General features: G+C 47.1%; 1 protein-coding gene across 1 annotated transcript in view; it reads left to right on the forward strand.

Moving 5' to 3' along the window:
• Nucleotides 1-15,811: 15,811 nt before the first annotated feature.
• FICD (FIC domain protein adenylyltransferase) overlaps nucleotides 15,812-18,516 on the forward strand; it is a 28,844-nt gene continuing 26,139 nt past the window's right edge. The window contains exon 1 of the mRNA XM_029048784.2: nucleotides 15,812-16,271. The gene's annotated coding sequence lies outside the window, so the exon portion shown is untranslated. The remainder of the gene's footprint in view (nucleotides 16,272-18,516) is intronic.

Below are 18,516 nucleotides of genomic sequence, written 5' to 3' on the forward strand. Positions count from 1 at the left end.
CTCACGTCTCCCTGCCTCAGGAAAGAGCTCTCCTGAGTTTAAAGCTTTCCAGTGGAAGGTATTTGCAGAATCCCTTGGGTAATGATTAAGAAGAAGAAGAAGAAGAACTGGGGCATTTGTTAAGCGCTGGCAGTGTGCCAAGTATTGTAATAGATACTGCAGACTGTAAGCTTGTTGTGGGCGGGGAATGTGTCTTTTTATTGCTGTATTGTGCTCTCCCAAGCGATTAGTACAGCGCTCTACAGACGGTAACTGCTCGGTAAATACAATTGAGTGAATGAATGATACAATATAAGCAGATCAGACCCAGACCCCTTCCTGTACTTCACAGAGTTCACAATCTAAAAAAGAGGGAGAACAGGGAGAAGCAGTGTGATCTAGCGGAAAGAGCAGAGGCCTGGGAGTCAGAGGACATGGGTTCTAATCCCACCTCCACACTTGTCTGCTATATGACCTTAGGCAGGACACTCCACTTAATCAAATAAGCAGCAGGGCTTAGTGGATAGAGCACGGGTCTGGGAGGCAGAAGGACCTGGTTCTAATCCTGACTCTGCCACATGTCTGCTGTGGGACCCCGGGCAAGTCACTTCTCTTCTCTGGGCCTTATTTACCTCATCCGCAAAATGGGAGTTAAGAGTGTGAGCTCCAAGTGGGACAGGGACTGTGTCCAACCTGATTAACTTGTATCTACTCCAGCACTTGGAGTACACTTAGTAAGCACTCATTGAGTACTCAATAGAAAGGGGTTCATATGGAGGTATAAAAGATCTGCCACTAACCTTAGAATGGAAGATTTGATTGACCTTTGGTTTTGGGGGGGCTGGGAGAGTTGGGGGGGGGCATGGAAGCCAGCCAGGGTCACTGGACTGTATTTAACAACTAGCATAATTATTATTATTCTCTGTGCCTCAGATATTCTCCGTACCTCTTCTTTGAGGAGCCAGCTTGTCCCTTCCCTCTCCCCAGAACCCGTGAGCAGAGCACGGATACAATCCATCTCCTCCTTCCACATCACCCCCACCCCAAATCTGGCCATTCCGACATGCTTTTTCTCCAGCCTGTTCTCCTTGCCCTAACACCTCTGATGGGTTCCCTTCCTGGAGGAGGGGGGAGAAGGAGAGGAGGAGGACGGCAGCGCTGCCTCAGTGCCCCCATCTCTGCCACGTGGCGAGACATAATAATAAGAAAAGAGGAGCGCTCGGCAGTTCAGATTTTAGCTCCTTCCTAATGAGCTAAGGACCATGGTACTGATGCCACAATCAATTAATCTGCGAATTCCCAACAGGGTCTCCTCCATGTGTTTGTTGTGCAAGATTAATGGTGAATAGAAAATTACTTTTTCACCTTGGGACATCAAAAGAAATCGAGAGATAGCCCATCTCGCGGTTTCCCATAAATATGCAGAGATTTAATGTAACGCTCCGTCCTTTGTTATCAGAATTTATTATAATGAACATTTTTTCCCCGCGGATGGCTGACAACCCTCGGTCTCGCTCGGCGGATGGGAAGCCCGGCAGAGGCCCCCGCCCCCAGCCGCTGCTTCGTGATGTGACGTTGCCAGGCCGGTGGAGCCGTTCCTATGGGAACAGGAGGACGTGGGAGATGGATGGTAGCCAGGGGAGCCCTCCCCTAAAAGAGAAGCCGCGTGGCCTAGTGGAAAGAGCCCAAGCCTTGGGACCTGGATTCTAATCCTGGCTCTGACCTTTTTCTTATTATTATGGGGTCTGTTAAAGCCCTTACTATGTGCCAGGCACTGTTCTAAGCCCTGGGATAGATACGAGCTAATCAGGTTTGTCTTGAAATAGGGCTCACAAGACCCTGGGTTACTTAGATTCTGAAGTACTGTACGGGTGAGATGGAGATGCGAAGATCATCATACACACAATACAATTTAGGGAGCATTTGTCTTTCTAGTGTTACTACTCTAAGGATGCAAGAAGGAGCCGTTCGGATAAATTGCAGTCACTCATTCATTCATTCAATAGTATTTATTGAGCGCTTACTATGTGCAGAGTGCTGTACTAAGCGCTTGGCATGTACAGAAAGAGCAAGGTATAAAGGAATGACATCCTTCTGGCCCTGGGTTTTCAAGCAGACCTTCTGCTCTCACACTGTGCCAGGTTGCCTCGGTTCCGCTGCAGCATTTCTAGACCCAAGCCCGAGGCCCAACTCCCTACATCTTCCCAAGACCTTGTATATCACTTGGCTGTCCAGCTTACATGTGCAGCTGGGCCTTCAAGGCTTATCAGCCTGTTACCTCCCTGTGCCTCTTATCAACTGCTTCCTGTCCTGGGTCGGTTCAACTGTCCTCAGGACTGCTTAGTGCTTTTGTGTAAAGCCACAAATCAAAGTGTGTTGGAAACTGTGTGGGGGCCCCCCCGCCCAATATTGTGTAATCAGCAAACAGGCCCAACACTCCACATTCCTCTGAGATTTTCCCCCTCGAGTACAAAAATGGTCGGACACGGTCCCCGTCCCAGCTGGGGCTCCCAGTCTTAATCCCCATTTTACAGATGAGGTCACTGAAATCCAGAGAAGTGAAGTGACTTGCCAAAGGTCACACAGACGAATGGCAGAGCCAGGACTAGAATCCAGGTCCTCCAGGTCCTTCGGACTTCCAGGCCTGTGATCTATCCGCTAGGCCACGCTGCTGCTTCACATCACTTGTCTGATGTGCGACCGCAGTCAAGTCGCTTCACTTCTCTGTGCCTCAGGTATCTCATCTGTAAAATGGGGTTTCAATCTTATTGCCTTCTACTTAGACTTGACTTAGTGGATAAAGCCCGGGCCTGAGAGTCAGAAGGTCATAGGTTCTAATCCCGGCTCTGCCACTTGTCTGCTGGGTGACCTTGGGGAAGTCACTTCACTTCTCTATGCTTCAGTTACCTCATCTGTAAAATGGGGATTGAAACCTTGAGCCCCACATGGGACAGGGACTGTATCTAACTCGATTGGTTGAATCCACCCTAATGATTAGTACAGTGCCTGGCACAGAGTAAACACTTAACAAATACCATTATCATTATTATTTTTAGACTGAGAAAGCTTTGTGGGGAAGGGATTGGGTACAAACTGGTTACCTGTTCAGTGCTTAGCACTTAGTAAGCACTCATTGAGTACTCAATAGAAAGGGGTTCATATGGAGGTATAAAAGATCTGCCACTAACCTTAGAATGGAAGATTTGATTGACCTTTGGTTTGGGGGGGGGCTGGGAGAGTTGGGGGGGGGCATGGAAGCCAGCCAGGGTCACTGGACAGTCCCAAGTCTCCCGGAGAGTGTGTGGTCAATCTGACAATAATAATAATAGTAATAATAAATAAATAAATGGGGTATTTGTTAAGTGCTTACTAGGTGCCAGACCCTGTAGCAAGCACTGGGGTAGAGTCAAGCTAATCAGGTTGGACACAGTCCATGTCCCATATGGTGCTCACGGCATTAATTCCCATTATGTAGATGAGGGAACCAAAGCAAAGAGAAGTGGAGTGACTTGCCCAGGTCCTTCTGACTCCCAGGCCCGGGATCTATCCACTCAAATCATGCTGCTTCTCATCTGCACAGAAGAAAAAGCTCTGCTTGTTGGAAAACCCAAAATCCCACGTGACCTAATGGTTCAAATGAAGCATCTTCATTTTCAACTCAGCTCAAAGGGAAATAGCAATGAGTTCTATTTGGTTGCGATTCTCTTAGCTTATCCAGTGGTCAGCTTTATTCCCATCTGAGATGATGTCCTCAGGCCTGGGCTACAATCGGACAAAAATTTTATCTGACTGGATTTCTTTTCCGTAAATCTACTAATCGTTTTTTATCTGCGTTTATTCCTCTTCTGCCAATCTGGTAATTATCGTTATCCATTCTTAGTCCTTTTCTGAAAATCTGCTAATTAGTTTGATCAGCTCTTCTTCCTTATCGGTTAATCTGCTCATATTTAATTGGTACTTAATTAGTCTTTTTATATACAAAGATGTCAAATCAGAGTGTGCCCAGGCTTTTGTTTTGGTTCTCCCCCGCCACGATGGCAAAGCGGTTTTTTACACCATGCGTCTACTCCTCTACATCTCCTTGTCTCTTCTTCTTCTCCTTCTCTCCTCTTCTCCTCCTCCTTTCCTCTTCTTCCTCTCCTCTCTCCTCCTTTTCTTCTCCTCATCCTCTCCACCTCCTGCTGCTCTCCTCCTCCTCCCCTTCTCCTTCTCCTTTTTCTCTTTCTCCTCTCATCCTCTTCTCTTCTCCTCCTCCTCTCTTGTTCTCTCCTCCTTCTCCTCTCCTCTTCCTCTCCTCTTTGGCGTTTCCTCCTCCTCCTCACCTCCTTTTCCTCTCCTCCTTTTCTTCTCCTCCTTTTCTTCCCCTCCCTTCTCCTCTTCTTCTCCTCCTTTTTCCTCCTTCACCTCTTCCTCCTCTTCTCCTCCTCTCTTCTATTCTCCTCCTCATCTCTTCTTCTCCTTCTCTCCTTCTCCTCCCCTTCCTTCTCCTCCTCCTCCTCCTTTTCATTCCCCCACTCTTTCTCCTCCCTCCCCTCTGCCCAGGGCACCATCTGTCCTTCACTGCCTCCTTCCCCGCACCCCCCCGGGGTAGGTTGGGTTAGGGGTCGTGGGGTTAGCATCAGCAGCTGTGGAGCAATTATGAGGCAGGACAGGGGTGGAGGGTGTCACAGCTATCATGGCTGCTCCACAACCTCCCTCTCCCCCCACCTCCATCCCAACTCCCACTGCCCAATCCACCCCATCTCTTCCAGAAACAGAATTTCTGATCTCAAGCCACACTCCCTCCCCACCCTCCAATCCATCCATCACTCAAAGGCAGTCACTGAGTGCTTCCTCTAGGTAGAGCACTATAATAATAATAATAATGATGGTATTTGTTAAACGCTTCCTATTCTGTTCTAAGCACTGGGGTAGATACAAGCTACTAGGATTGGACACGGTCTCCGTCCCCCTTAGGGCTCACAGTCTTAATCTCCATTTTATAGATGAGGGAACTGAGGCCCAGAGAAGTTAGCTGACTTACCCAAGGTCACACAACAGACAAGTGGCCAAGACAGGATTAGAACTCATGCCCTTCTGACTCCCAGGTCTGTGCTCTATCCACTAGGCCATGTTGTAGAATTAATAAACACAGTCTCTGCCTCAAGGATCTTACAAGATAGGGGGGAAGACAGATGATAAAATAAATTGCAGGTAGGAGAAGTAGCAGAGTATAAAGTTAGAGACATAACCTAAGCGCTCAATGTAGTGTTGTGCATGCAAAAATTATGACATTTATTAAGCGCTTATTAGGTGCCAGGCACTGTACTAAGCTCTGGGATAGATACAAGATAATTGGGGTGGACACAGTCCCTGTCCCACACACAGACCACTAACTGGTCAGTGATATGGGAATAGAGAAGGAGTGCTTAAGTGCTTAGGGTGACGGTGATGTAGAATAAGAATAATAATGATAGCATTTGTTAAGTGCTTACTATGTGCCAAGCACTGTTCTAAGCGCTGGGGAGGGAGAATAGGGGAGGGAGATCAGAGATTAGCCAGGAAGGGCTTCCTGGAGGAGATGCGATTTCAGGAGGCCGTGGAAGATGCAGGGAGCGGCGGTCTGCCGGATGTGAAGGGGGAAGGACCTCCACCCAGGAGGAAGGGTGTGAACGAGGGGTCGGCGGTGAGAGAGGTGAGATCAAGGCACAGTGAGTGCACTGAAGAGCGGAGTGTGTGATCTGGGGTGTGGTGGGACAGGAGAGTAGATACAGAAAGCGTTCAATAAATACCATTGATTGATTCATTGATTGATTGAGAAGTAGAGGGCACAGAGCTGATGGAGGGCCTTCAAGCTGACGATCAGGAGTTTCTACCTCTTGCGCTGGGGAACTTCTAAAGCCAACTCCCTCCCCCAGCCCCCGGATGGTACCCCACAGATCACAGTCATGAGCACTGACTGCGCGCCACAGTTTGTGCTCAGGGCCGGGAGAACAGAAACCAAATCCACAGTCCCTGACCACAATACCCTTACGGTCTAAGGGTATGTTCCCCATCTCTGGATTTTCCTATCTGATCAAAATAACTTTCCTCCTAACCCCAATACCCCATCCCACTTCTTCCTAGCTCCAAGTTCTTCCTAGAAGCTAGGGAATGGTTGTATTCGCTTTTTTTTTATTTAAAAAGGCATTTATTACACACTTTGCACCCAGCATTATCCTAAGCTTTGGGGTAGAGTATTTATGTACATACTTGTAATTTATTTATATTAATGCTTGTCTCCCCCTCTAGTCTGTAAGCTCCTGTGGGCCGGGAATAGGTCTGATTTTTGTTATATTGTACTCTCCCAAGCACTTAGTATAGTGCCCTGCTCACAATAAATACGATTGAACAAATGAATGAATGAATGAATATAAGATCATCTGGTTGCACAGAGTTCCTGTCTTGCCTGGGGCTCTCAGTCAAAGAAGGTACTGAATCCCCACTTTATAATTGAGGAAACTGAGGCACAGAGAAGTTAAGTGACTTACCCAAGGTCACACAGCAGGTAAGTGGCAGAGCCGGGTTTAGAGCTCCCAGACAGCGCTCTTTCCACTAGGCCGCACTGCTTCCGGCTCATTATTTACTGTGTCCCAATTAACTTGCTCACAGATTCATTACTGTAATTGCAGCATTTGTGCTGCCTCGTGCATTTAATTTATTGATTCCTTTACTGTCTGTTTCTTTTTCTAGACTGTAAGCTCACTGTGGGCAGGGAATGTGTCTGTTTACTGCCGTATTATACTCTCCTAAGCGCTTAGTTCAGTGCCCTGCACCCAGTAAGTGCTCAATAAATACAATTGAATGCATGTACAGACCTGTAATTCGTTTATTTATGTTAACGTGTCTCCGCCCTCTAGGTTGTAAATTCATTTGTTTTGCTTTGTTTTGGTTTTTAACGGTATCTGTTAAGCGCTTATTAGGTGTTAAACGCTGTCCTAAATGCTGGGAAAAGTAGATGGTAATTAAGTCAGGCACGGACTCTGCCCCACGTGAGGCTCACAGTCCAAGTAGGAGGAAGAAGAGACATTTAGATGCCCATTTTGCAGTTGAGGAACCCGACGCATAGAGAAGTTAAATGACTTGCCCAAAATCACAGAACGAGCGTTTGGCAGAGCCGGAATTAGAACCCAGGTCCTTCTGATTCCGTGAGAGGAGAGGCCCGTGCTCTCTCCACTAAGCCGTGCCTCTTCTCGTTGGGGGCAGGGGACGGGTTTACCGACTCTGTCGTACTCTCCCAAGTGCTTAGCACAGTGCTCTGCACATACTAAGCCCTCGATGAAGAGCTTCGAGGGGTAAGAAGAGGTATAAGGCGGAGCTCATTTTCCAGAACTCACACGCGGTTTTCCAGCACTACCTAGGAGGGGCGGAGGGTCAGACAATTAATAAAGTCTTCAGGCTTTGGATTGACATGATTTATTGCAATGGTTCCGTGGCCTTTGGTTTCACTTAATAATGCCGTACATGAAAAATGTTGTGTTCTTTAAATAATTCATCCATGCAGATGGCATTCACTTAACTCCATCCACCAGACAATTACTTCTGTAACCCACATGCAGAATAAGCCTTTGGCATAAAACTTTTCTGTACCGGCTTCTCTGCTGATAAAAAAAAAGCCCCACCATCCTCCACTCCATCAGTCAATCATTCGATAGTGTTTATTGAGTGCTTACTGTGTGCAGAGCACTGGACTAAAACGCTTGGGAGAGTCCACGAGCAGCAGTGTGGCCTGGTGGATAAAGCACAGACCTGGAAGTCAGAAGGCCTTGGGTTCTGCTTCTGACTCCTCCTCTTGTCTACTGTGTGACCTTGGACAAGTCACTTCATTTCTCTGTGCCTCTGTTTCTTTATCGGGAAATTGGGGATTAAGATTTTGAGCCCTATGTGGGATACGGACTTTATCCTACTGAATGCCGAATTGTACATTCCAAGCGCTTAGTACAGTGCTCTGCACATAGTAAGCGTTCAATAAATACTATTGAATAAGTGAATCTACCCCAGGGCTTTGTACAGTGTCTGGCACATAGTAAGTGCCAGACAAATGCCCTCAAAAAACCAGTTGGTAGACACATTCCCTGCCCACAAGACATTTAGTCTAGAGCCCAGATCTGATTTGAAGAAGCACTGTGGCCTCTTGGACAGAGCACGGGGTTGGGAACCACTGGACTCGGGTTCTAATCCCTACTCCACCACTTGCCTGCTGTGTGACCTTGGCCAAATCACTTCATTTCTCTGGGCCTCAGTTTCCTCATCTGTAAAACTAGGATTCAATACCTGTTCTCCCTCCTACTTAGACTTGTGGGTTAGGGACTGTGTCCGAACTGATGAACACATTTACCCTAGAGCTTAGAACAGTGCGTGACAGATAGTAAGCCCTTAACAAATATTATGATGATTATTGTTATCATTCTATTTATATTGATGCTACTGATACCTGTTTACTTGATTTGATGTCTGTCTCCCCGTTTCTAGACGGTGAGCCCGTTGCTGGGCAGGGCTTGTCTCTCCTTGTTGCTGAATTGTACTTTGCAAGCACTTAGTACAGTGTTCTGCACACAGTAAGCGTTCAATAAGTACGATTGAATGAATAATAAATATGTGGCAGAGCTGAGATTAGAACCCAGTTCCTTCTGACTCGCAGGCCTGTGCTCTTATCCACTTCGACCCAGCATCTTCTATTGTGTGCAGAGCACTGTATTAAGCCCCTGGAGGATTTCAGTAGCAACAGTAGACATGATTCCCGCCCTGAGGGAATTTGCAGTCTACTGTGTGCAGAGCACTGTACTGAGCATTTTAGAGATTACAGTAATGTTAGTATATGAGGTCCTTGATCAAGAGTTTACAGTCTACTGTGTGCAGAGCACTGTACCGAACACTTAGGCAAAAAAACCAGAATGAGTAGACATGATCCCCTCCCTCAAGGAGCTTTGAGTCTAGCGTGTGCAGGGTACTGTACTGAGCGCTTGGGTGAGTTCAGTAGGATGAGGATGGTACTTGTTAAGCCTTTACTATGAGCCGAGCACTGTTCTAAGCGCTGGCATAGAATCAAGCTTATCAGGTTGGACACAGTCCCTGTTCCACATGGGGCTCAGAGCCCGAATCCCCATTTTACACACGAGTTTACACATGAAGTAACTTACTCATGGTCATAGAGCAGATATGTAGCAGAGTCAGGTTTAGAACCCAGGTCCTTCTGACTCTAATGCCCGGGTTCTATCCACTAAGCCTCGCTGCTTAGATCCGAGTTCACCCAGCTTCCCCCCAGCTTAAAGAGCTACAGGGCCGGAGCTTGGCCAGGCCTGGTCCTCTGAAAAACTGAAGTCACCTTCTCTCGAAGTCATCTCTGCTTGTCGGCGCAAGGAACGGGAAGGACACGGGTGATTCAGGGAAACCAAATCACCTGGCCATAAATCCCCGGGACTGGCCCTCTTCCTCACCAGCCTGGCGCCATCAATCAGAGCACGCTGGTTAATGGGATAGGACACCCGAGGAATGGGATGACCGACGTGCACATGGTCCGGGCAGTCAGACTGTTCCCGGGGAATTTAGAAAAATGTGTTAAGTGTCCTGGAGCTCGGCCAAGCTTCTTTCGGTGGGACACCTTTCCCCAGGACCGCCCTCCCCTCCTGTCCTCCGCCAACATGGGGGAGAGACATTCTCAGTAATAATTATTATGGTATTTGTTGAGCATTTACTATGTGCTAGGCACTGAGGGAACTGAGGCACAGAGAAGTGAAGCGACTTGCCTAAGGTCACACAGCAGACAAGGGACAGACCCAGGATTAGAAAGCCTCCCCTGACTAATCTATCATCTCCTCCCTCAGCCCCGTGCGGCACCAGATGCCCAGGTCAGTGATGAGCGATGGTGTCCTCATGGGAGACAAGGGGCTTGAGGACCCAAGTAGAGGGGCTGAGTTTGAGGAAGAGGGAGGGGGCTTGACATTTTTTTTTTCCATGGTATTTGTTAAGCACTTCCTATGTGCCTGTCACCGTTCTAAACGCTGGGATGGATACAAGCAAATCAGGTTGGACACAGTCCCTGTCCCACACAGGGCTCCCCCTCTCAATTCACATTTTACAGATGAGGTCACTGAGGCCCAGCGAAGCTAAGTGACTTGCCCAAGGTCACACTGCAGACACATGGCGGAGTCAGGATTAGAACCCATGATGAGATATGTAAGCAAGTGCTGTGGGGCCGGAGGCAGGGCGGACTACCCCTAACCTAGAAGTCCTCCAGATTGAACATCACTTCGTGGGGCCTCGGGGACAGGATAGGGCCTGCCTTGGGTCTCCTCCAAACCCCAATTTTCAGTTTCCAATTTAGGGCCTCAAGCGGCCTTTATTTTGCTGAGATGTTGTGCATGAAAGGGGAATTGCCGGGACCAGCGGATTCACCCATCTTCTCCCAAACTCCACGTCGTCCTGCGGCTGCCGCGTCGTCAAACGAGCGGATCCAGCAGCCCCGTTTCTCTGTGATTTAGAAGAGATTTGGAATCTGGCCAAGAGAGCCAATCGGAGGGTAGAGATTTGCATAGCGATGAGACCTCCTGAATAATTCATAGCACGCCCAATTGAGTGGCCGCGGTCAGCCGGAACAACCATAGCTTCAACGGACCATTTGGATTTTGTCCATTTCACCTTCCCTTGTCTCCTTCTCCCTGGAGCCTGAACTGCGGTTCGTCAAGTCGATCGATCGATGGTATTTATTGAGCGCTCACGGGGTGGAGAGCAATGGACTCAAGGTTTGGAAGAGGACAATATAACAGAATTAGAAACTCCTCACCATAGGTATTAAAGCAGTCCTTCCCCTTGTCCCCTCCTACCTCACCTCTCTACTCTCCTACTCCAACCCGGCCCGCACACTTCGCTCCACTAACGCCAACCTCCTCACTGTACCTCCATCCCGCCTATCGTCTCGCCGCCGAGCCCTAGCCCACGTCCTGCCTCTTGTCTGGAACGCCCTCCCTTCTCAAATCTGACACTGACCCTTCCCTCAGAATAATAATGATAATAGTAGTAATAATAAAAACAATAATAGTAATAAATGAAAATAGTACTTGTTAAGCTCTTACTATGTGCCAAGCACTTTTGCTAAACACTGGAGTAGACATAACTTAATCAGATTGGACACAGTCCCTGTTCCACATGATAGGCCACAGTCTAAGTAGGAGGGATTAGGATTTAAGAACCTAAGTAGGTTCTTCATTGCTCTCTCTTGTTCTGAATTTCAAAGGCAAAGGATCAACAATTAATTACAAAGTAGGCATAAACACCAGTGAGAGACAGTCCTTTTCACCCATGAAAATCAGAGTTCTTCAACTCTCTCATTTCTCTCCGCTAATTCTCTGGATGGAAAAATCGAGGTACAAGTCATAAAGGAAGTTGTTCCTTCTCAATCCTGTCTCCAACTACTCCAAGATTGCAATCGTGGAATTCTGTTACTTCAGCCTCCCACTGTTCATTCATTCATATTTATTGAACGCTTACTGTGTGCAGAGCACTGTACTAAGCATTTGGGAGAGTACAATATAGCAGTAAACAGACCTATTCGCTGCTCACAACGAGCTTACAGTCTAGAGAGGGAGACAGACATTAATATAAATAAAGACATTACAGGTATGGACATAAGTGCTGTGGGGCTGGGAGGGGGGATGAATAAAGGGAGCAAGTCAGTGTGACGCAGAAGGGAGCGGGAGAAGAGGAAAGGAGGACTTAATCGGGGAAGGCTTTTTGGAGGAGATGGGCCTCAATAAGGCTTTGGAGGGGGGAAGAGACCCCCTTGGTGTTTCCACCGGTGGATGAGTCAAGAGGGAGACAAAACAGGCCCCAGACAATGAGAGGAACAGGCCATATTCCACCTGGCCTAGGGAATATGGCTCTTTCTTGCTTTCATTTTTTGAATTGTATTTTTTGAGGGATTACTATGTGTCAAGCACTGTTCTAAGCCCTAGGGTAGATACAAATTCATCAGGTTGGACACAGTCCCTTTCCCGTTAGGGGCTCACACTCTAATTATGAGGGTGAACAGGTACTGGATCCCTATTTTACCCTGAGGAAACTGTGGCCTAGAGAAGTCAGGTGATTTCCCCGAGGTCACAAAGCAAGAGACTGGCAGAGCAGGGATTAGAATCCAGGACCTCTGGCTTCCAGGCCTATGCGCTTTTCACTTGGCCACGCTACTCTCCCAAGATCGTTCTTTCTGAAGAGCTTTGAGGTCTCCCCACGGACGGACTCGTTGGTTAGCACCACGGGCCCAGAGGAAGGACGTTTGGAAAGAGCCCGTGCTTGGGAGTCAGAGGACGTGGGTTCTAATTCCAGCTCTGCCACTTGACTGCTGTGCGATCTTGGGCAAGTCACTTAACTTCTCTGTGTCTCAGTTCCCTCATCTGTAAAATGGAGATTAAGACTGTGAGCCCCACATGGGACAACCTGATTACTTTCTATCTACCCCAGCTCTTAGAACAGTGCTTAGCATATAATAAGCGATTAACAAGAACCATAATTATATTGAGACTGTGAACCCCATGTCGGGCGGAGACTGTGTCCAACCTGATTACCTTGTATCTGCCCCATCACCTAGAACAGTGCTTGGTGCATAGTAAGCGCTTATCGAATACCATCATCATTATTATTATTATTCTGGCTCACGGCTTCCTCCCTGTGTCCTTGAGTGACCCACGGCCAGCATGTTTCACCTGGGGAACAAAAGAAAAAAAAATACGGCTAATCCTTCCTTAAATCCTAAACTGGAGCCTGGAAAAATCAATTGTAACAAATGAGAGGAGGAAGCTGGGAGGAGAGGGGGAAGCGGTGATGGGCAGAAAATGCCCTTGACAACCTGGTCGGAGAGGTTGCCGTGGAAACGGCAAAGGGGCGAAGAGCCGATCTCCATCTGGGCAAAGTTCACTCGTAAAATTGTTGCTCCAGGTGGGTATATCCTTCTTTTTCTTATCCTACATTCTCTAGATTTGGGTGGGTAAAATAGAGTGAGCGGATTTGATCCCCATCCTCAAGGACCTTAAAATCCAGTTAGGGAGACAGATACTAAAATCCACTCCAGGTAGGGGGTAGCAGTTGAATATAAAGATGTGTGCTTTGTACTTCCCAGTGCTTAGTACAGTGCCTGGCACATAGTAAGCACTGAAGTACCATACTTATTTTCATTATTATATAAGATATGAGGGCGTGAAAGGCAGTCTTGAGAAGCCCAAGTGCTTAGGTGGATGGTAATTTAAGTACAAAGGTGCCACAGTAAAGGGGAATTAGGATGGGCGCATGGGTGAGTAGTCAAAAGAAGCCCGAGAAACTGTGTGGCCTAGTGGATAGAGCACAGGCCTGGGAGTCAGAAGCACCTGGGTTTTAATCCTGGCTCCGCCACTTGCCTGCTAGGCGAACCTGGACAAGTCACTTCTCTCTGTCTCATTCTCCTCACCCGTACAATGGGGATTAAGACCGTGACCACCCCCAACGTGGGGCATTGATTGTGTCCACCTTTGCATCTACCCCTGAATTTAATGCAGTGCCTGGCACATAATAAGCGCTTAACAAATACCATTTTTTAAAAAAAAGGCTTCCTGGAGGAGATGGAGTTTTAGTAGGACTGAAAAAGATACAGTCGACCGATGCCTAGGGCTTTATAGACAGGAACGAACTCACAGACAACCTCCTCAAAAAATCCCATCCTGGGGGCAAGGCCAGAGCTCCCTTCCCTCTCCTCCTCTGCTGCCTCGCTCCTCCCTCCCCGGCTCCCAATCCATCCTCCTTCCTCCGGGAGGCTGCTGGAAGGACAAGAGGATATTTCCAGCTAATTGAATTGGGTTTTCGGCTGCTTTATGTCCCATGACATGAAGATGTAACGACATTTTTAAATGCAGTCATTTTACACCAAAAGATTATTAATACTGCGACCCAGTCCCCGGCAACAGAATATTAAACAAACGCGTTGTCTCCGATGTGTGCGGGGTGGGCGGAGAGGCAGGTGGTCCAATAATAATAATATAATAATAGTAATTGTGGTATTTGTTAAGTGCTTACTCTGTATCAGGCACTGTAACTAAGCACTGATTTTACCACATCTGTAAAATGGGAATAGAGACCGTGTCCAACCCGATTTGCTTGTATCCACCCCAGTGCTCAGAATGGTGTCTGGATCATAGTAAGCGCTTAACAAACACCATCTTTATTAAGTGGGACTGGGACTGGGATTGTTCTCACCGTACTATATCTACCCTAGGGCTTAGTATAGTGCTTGGCGCATAGCGCTTAGTAGCACAATCATTACTTTTCTTGTCATTACTATTAAGATCAGCATTATTATTATTATTAGAAGGGCAGAAAGAGGTCCAGAAGTCCACCACATTTGGTCTCCTATGGTCTTCTCCCTGACCATTAGCTGCACATCATAATGGGAAATGGTAACCTCCTTGAGTGCAGGTATCATATCTACTAACTCTAGGGGACTCTCCCAAGTGCTCAGTACAGTGCTCTGCAAACATGCTATACTCTAAGCTCCTTGAAGGCAGGGATCGTGTCTACTAACTCTACTGGATTCTCCCAAGCACTCAGTACAGTGCTCTGCAAGAAGTTATAAGCTCCTTGAGGGCAAAGATCATTTCTTCTAACCCTATTGGACTCTCCCAAGTGCTCAGTACAGTGGTCTGCACTCAGTAGACTGTAAACTCTTTCAGGCAGGGATTGTGTCTACTAAGTCCACTGGACTCCCCCAAATACTTAGTATAGTCTTGGCACCCAATAAACAGTAAGCTTCTCTAGGACAGGACTCGTATCTAACAGTTTAATGGCACTGTATTCTCCCAAGCGCTTAGTACACTGTTCTGAGTACTGTAAGTACCCAATAAATATCACTGATGGTGGGAGAGGCTGCATGACCAACAGGACCCAGACAGATTAGATCTGGGCAGCATCACCCCATTTATTGATTCACTCCCAAGACCCCACAAAACCCAACAAAAATGACCAGTCTCCCAGTGCTGATGATGGTCTTGCTTTAAACTCAGGCCAGGACACTATTGATTGGTTAATTAATCAAACATTTATTTATTTTTATGATTTTCATCAAGCATTTACTATGTGCCAGGCACTGTACTAAGCGCTAGGTTGGACCCAATCCATGCCCCATATGGGGCTCACAGTCTTCATCCCCATTTTACAGATGAGGGAACTGAAGCACAGAGAAGTGAAGTGACTTGCCCAGGGTCACACAGAAGAGAAGTGGTGGAAATGGGATTAGAAGCCAGGTCCTTCTGACACCCAGACCCTGGCTCTTTCCACTAGGCCACATTGCGTCTCTATTTCTTGACCATTTATTTTTTTTAATGGTATTTAAGCACTTATTACGTGTCAAACACTGTTCTAAGCTCCAGGGTAGGTACAGGTTAATTAGGTCAGACATAGTCCCTGTCCTGCAAGGGACTCACAGTTTAAGGAGGAGGGAGACTGGGTATCCCCATTTAACTGTTGTGGAAACTGAGGCACAGAGAAGTGAGGTGACTTGCTCAAGGTCACAGAGAAGTTGTGACAGAGTTGGAATTAGAACCCAGATCCTTCTGACTCCCACTAGAGCACACTGCTTCTTACTCTGCACTGCTAAGCATTGGGGAAAGTATAATATTCCTGCTCACTGTGAGCTTTCAGTCTGAGGTGATAGTGGGAGCATTTAGGAAGAACAGCTGATGTCCTTTTTTTTTCCTTTAATTCCCACCCTCCACACACCTGTTCTTTGACCTATCCCTTCCCCCAGAAACCACCCAACCGTGTTCACACAATAAAAGGGAGAGGAGAAAATTTAATAAGATTCCAAATTGCCTTTCCCCGAATTCAAATTGCTTCATATATTATGTTCATGATAACTACTGCAGTTCCTCTTTTCTTCGAGTCCCTTTTTTCTACCAGACAAGTTCCCAGGCTAATGAATTCTAGATTTTCATTTAATAAATGTTGCGAAGGAAATCCTCATTATTTTTGGCTTCATCAATCTAAACCAGACACGGAAAATGCTGCTTTCTAAGTACCTGGGATCAATAGAGCGGGATGCTCACGAACAAACACTCTGCACGCCATCACCAAGAAGAATTCAGTAATTGAAAAGACCTTATAAATCAATAGAGCTAAATTGAAAACTCTGAGCGGCCTCCTCGTCAGTCACAGGAATTCTGGATGAAGACTTCTCTTTACTTTCTGGGAGAAAAACATCGGAGAACCTTGAAGAGGAGGAAGTGGGCGGGGAAGCCGATATTCTGCTTAATCTTAATCAGGTACTCATAATTTTTATTTCGCTTTGGATTGCTCGTCCTGAGGAATTTTTTTCAATCCCAGATGAATTAGTTTGAATGTGTATGGAAGACTAAACATCTCCCTTTTCTGGCCCACTTCGCCTTGCCTTTTTTCTAGTTCCAAGATGGGGTTGACTCAGTGCCCAGTGATCCCACTTGGGGCTCACAAAATAAGTAGGAAGGAGAGCGGGTTTTGAATCCCCATTTTACAGATGAGAAAATGGAGGCAAGAGAAGTTAGTCAATCAAGCAGGCAATGTATTTATTGAGTGTTTTTTGTGTGTGCAGAGCATTGGATCAAACACCTGGGAGAGTGCAATTCCACCGAGTTGGTATACAACATTCCTTGCCCGCAAGAAGCTACAGTCTAGAGAGGGAGACAGACATGAAAATAAATTACAGATATGGACATAAATGCTTTGGAGTGAATATCAAGTGCTTAAAGAGCACAACTCCACATCTATAGGCGATGCAGGAGGGAGAGGGAGTAAGGGAAAGGAGGACTTAGAGAAAGCCTCTGGGAAGAGATGGGATTTTAATAGGGCTTTGAAGGCGGGGAGAGTGGTGGTCTCCCATATATGAAGTGAAGTGACTTGCCCAAGGCACACAGCAGGCGAGTGGCAGAGCTGGGATTAGAACCCAGGTCCTCTGACTCCCAGACCAGTGCTCTTTCCACTAGGCCAAACTGCTTCGTTTGTGGGGTGAGTATGGCAGAAATAATAATAATAATGATGATGGTATTTGACACTGTTCTAAGCACTGGGGTAGACACAAGGTAATCAGGTTGCCCCACGTGGGGCTCACAGTTTGAATCCCCATTTTACAGATGAGGTCACTGAGGCCCAGAGAAGTTAAGTGACTTGCCCAAAGTCACACAGCTGACAAGTGGCGGAGCCGGGATTAGATCCCACGACCTCTGAGTCCCAGGCCCAGGCTCTTGCCACAAAGCCACGCTGCTTCTCTATAATATAGACGCACTGTCAAAATGCGCCGCCTGATTGATCTTAAAGGCTGTCTGTTTTCTTATTGATCTCTGCTCCTATAAGGGCTCTTGGATGCAGGAAACAGGCTGGAAAGAGCAGGGTGAGAGAACACAGAGATTTGAGGCTCCTCAGTTTGCCCCATGTTGGTGAAAGATTTGCTCAGATCGTTGAGGTACAGTCCTGTCTCTCCCCTCTTTTCTTTTTTTTTTTAATAAAAGGTATCTACTAAGCACTTACTCTGTGCCAGCCACTGTATCTGTGCAGCACGGCTCAGTGGAAAGAGCACTGGCTTGGGAGTCAAAAGTCATGGGTTCGAATCCTGCCTCTGCCACTTGTCAGCTGTGTGACTGTGGGTAAGTCACTTAACTTCTCTGGGCCTCAGTTACCTCATCTGTAAAATGGGGATTAAGACCTTGAGCCTCACGTGGGACAACCTGATTACCCTGTATCTACCCCAGCGCTTAGAACAGTGCTCGGCACATAGTAAGCACTTAACAAATACCAACGCTATTATTATTATTAAGGCTGAGGTAGATACCAGCTAATCAGGTCAGACACGGTCTCTGTCTCCCATGGGGCTCACAATCATAATCCCCAGATGCGGTCAAGGAGTCACAGAGAAGTAAAACAACAAGCGCAGCAGACAAGCGACAGAGCCGGGATTAGAAACCAGGTCCTTCTGACTCCCAGGCCTGGGCTCTATCCACAAGGCCATGCCGCTTCTCTAGCGTACGCCCCTTGTTTGATGCAGAGGGCAGCTCTGTTTTTCAGTCCGGAAATCTGGGTCAGCATCGCGACCTAATTTGTTAATTACCAGAAAACCGACGGCCCTTGTTTGATTAAACTTTACCTAGTCCCTATTCCCAAATTGTCCGTGGACTGAGGCTTCCATTCATTCATTCAACAGTATTTATTGAGCGCTTATTATGTGCAGAGCACTGTACTAAGCGCTTGGAATGTACAATTTGGCAACAGAGACAATCCCTGCCCAATGACAGGCTTACAGTCTAATTGTCCCACAGCTTGGAGTAGGGACATTCCTTCAGTAACAGGAGCAGACGTGCTATTTCCTGAGCACCCACTGCAGGCAAGCCACTGTACTAAGGACTGGAATAAGTATAACAAAGCATGAGAGGAGTTCCCTGCCGTCAAGGAGTTTCCCCTCCAGGATTTAAGGTCACATCTCCTCCAAGAGGCCTTCCCTGATTCAGTCCTCTTTTCCCTGGCTCACCCTCCCTTCTGCGT

This window comes from Ornithorhynchus anatinus, chromosome 21 (assembly GCF_004115215.2).
Source record: "Ornithorhynchus anatinus isolate Pmale09 chromosome 21, mOrnAna1.pri.v4, whole genome shotgun sequence".
Taxonomy (NCBI): Eukaryota; Metazoa; Chordata; class Mammalia; order Monotremata; family Ornithorhynchidae; genus Ornithorhynchus; species Ornithorhynchus anatinus.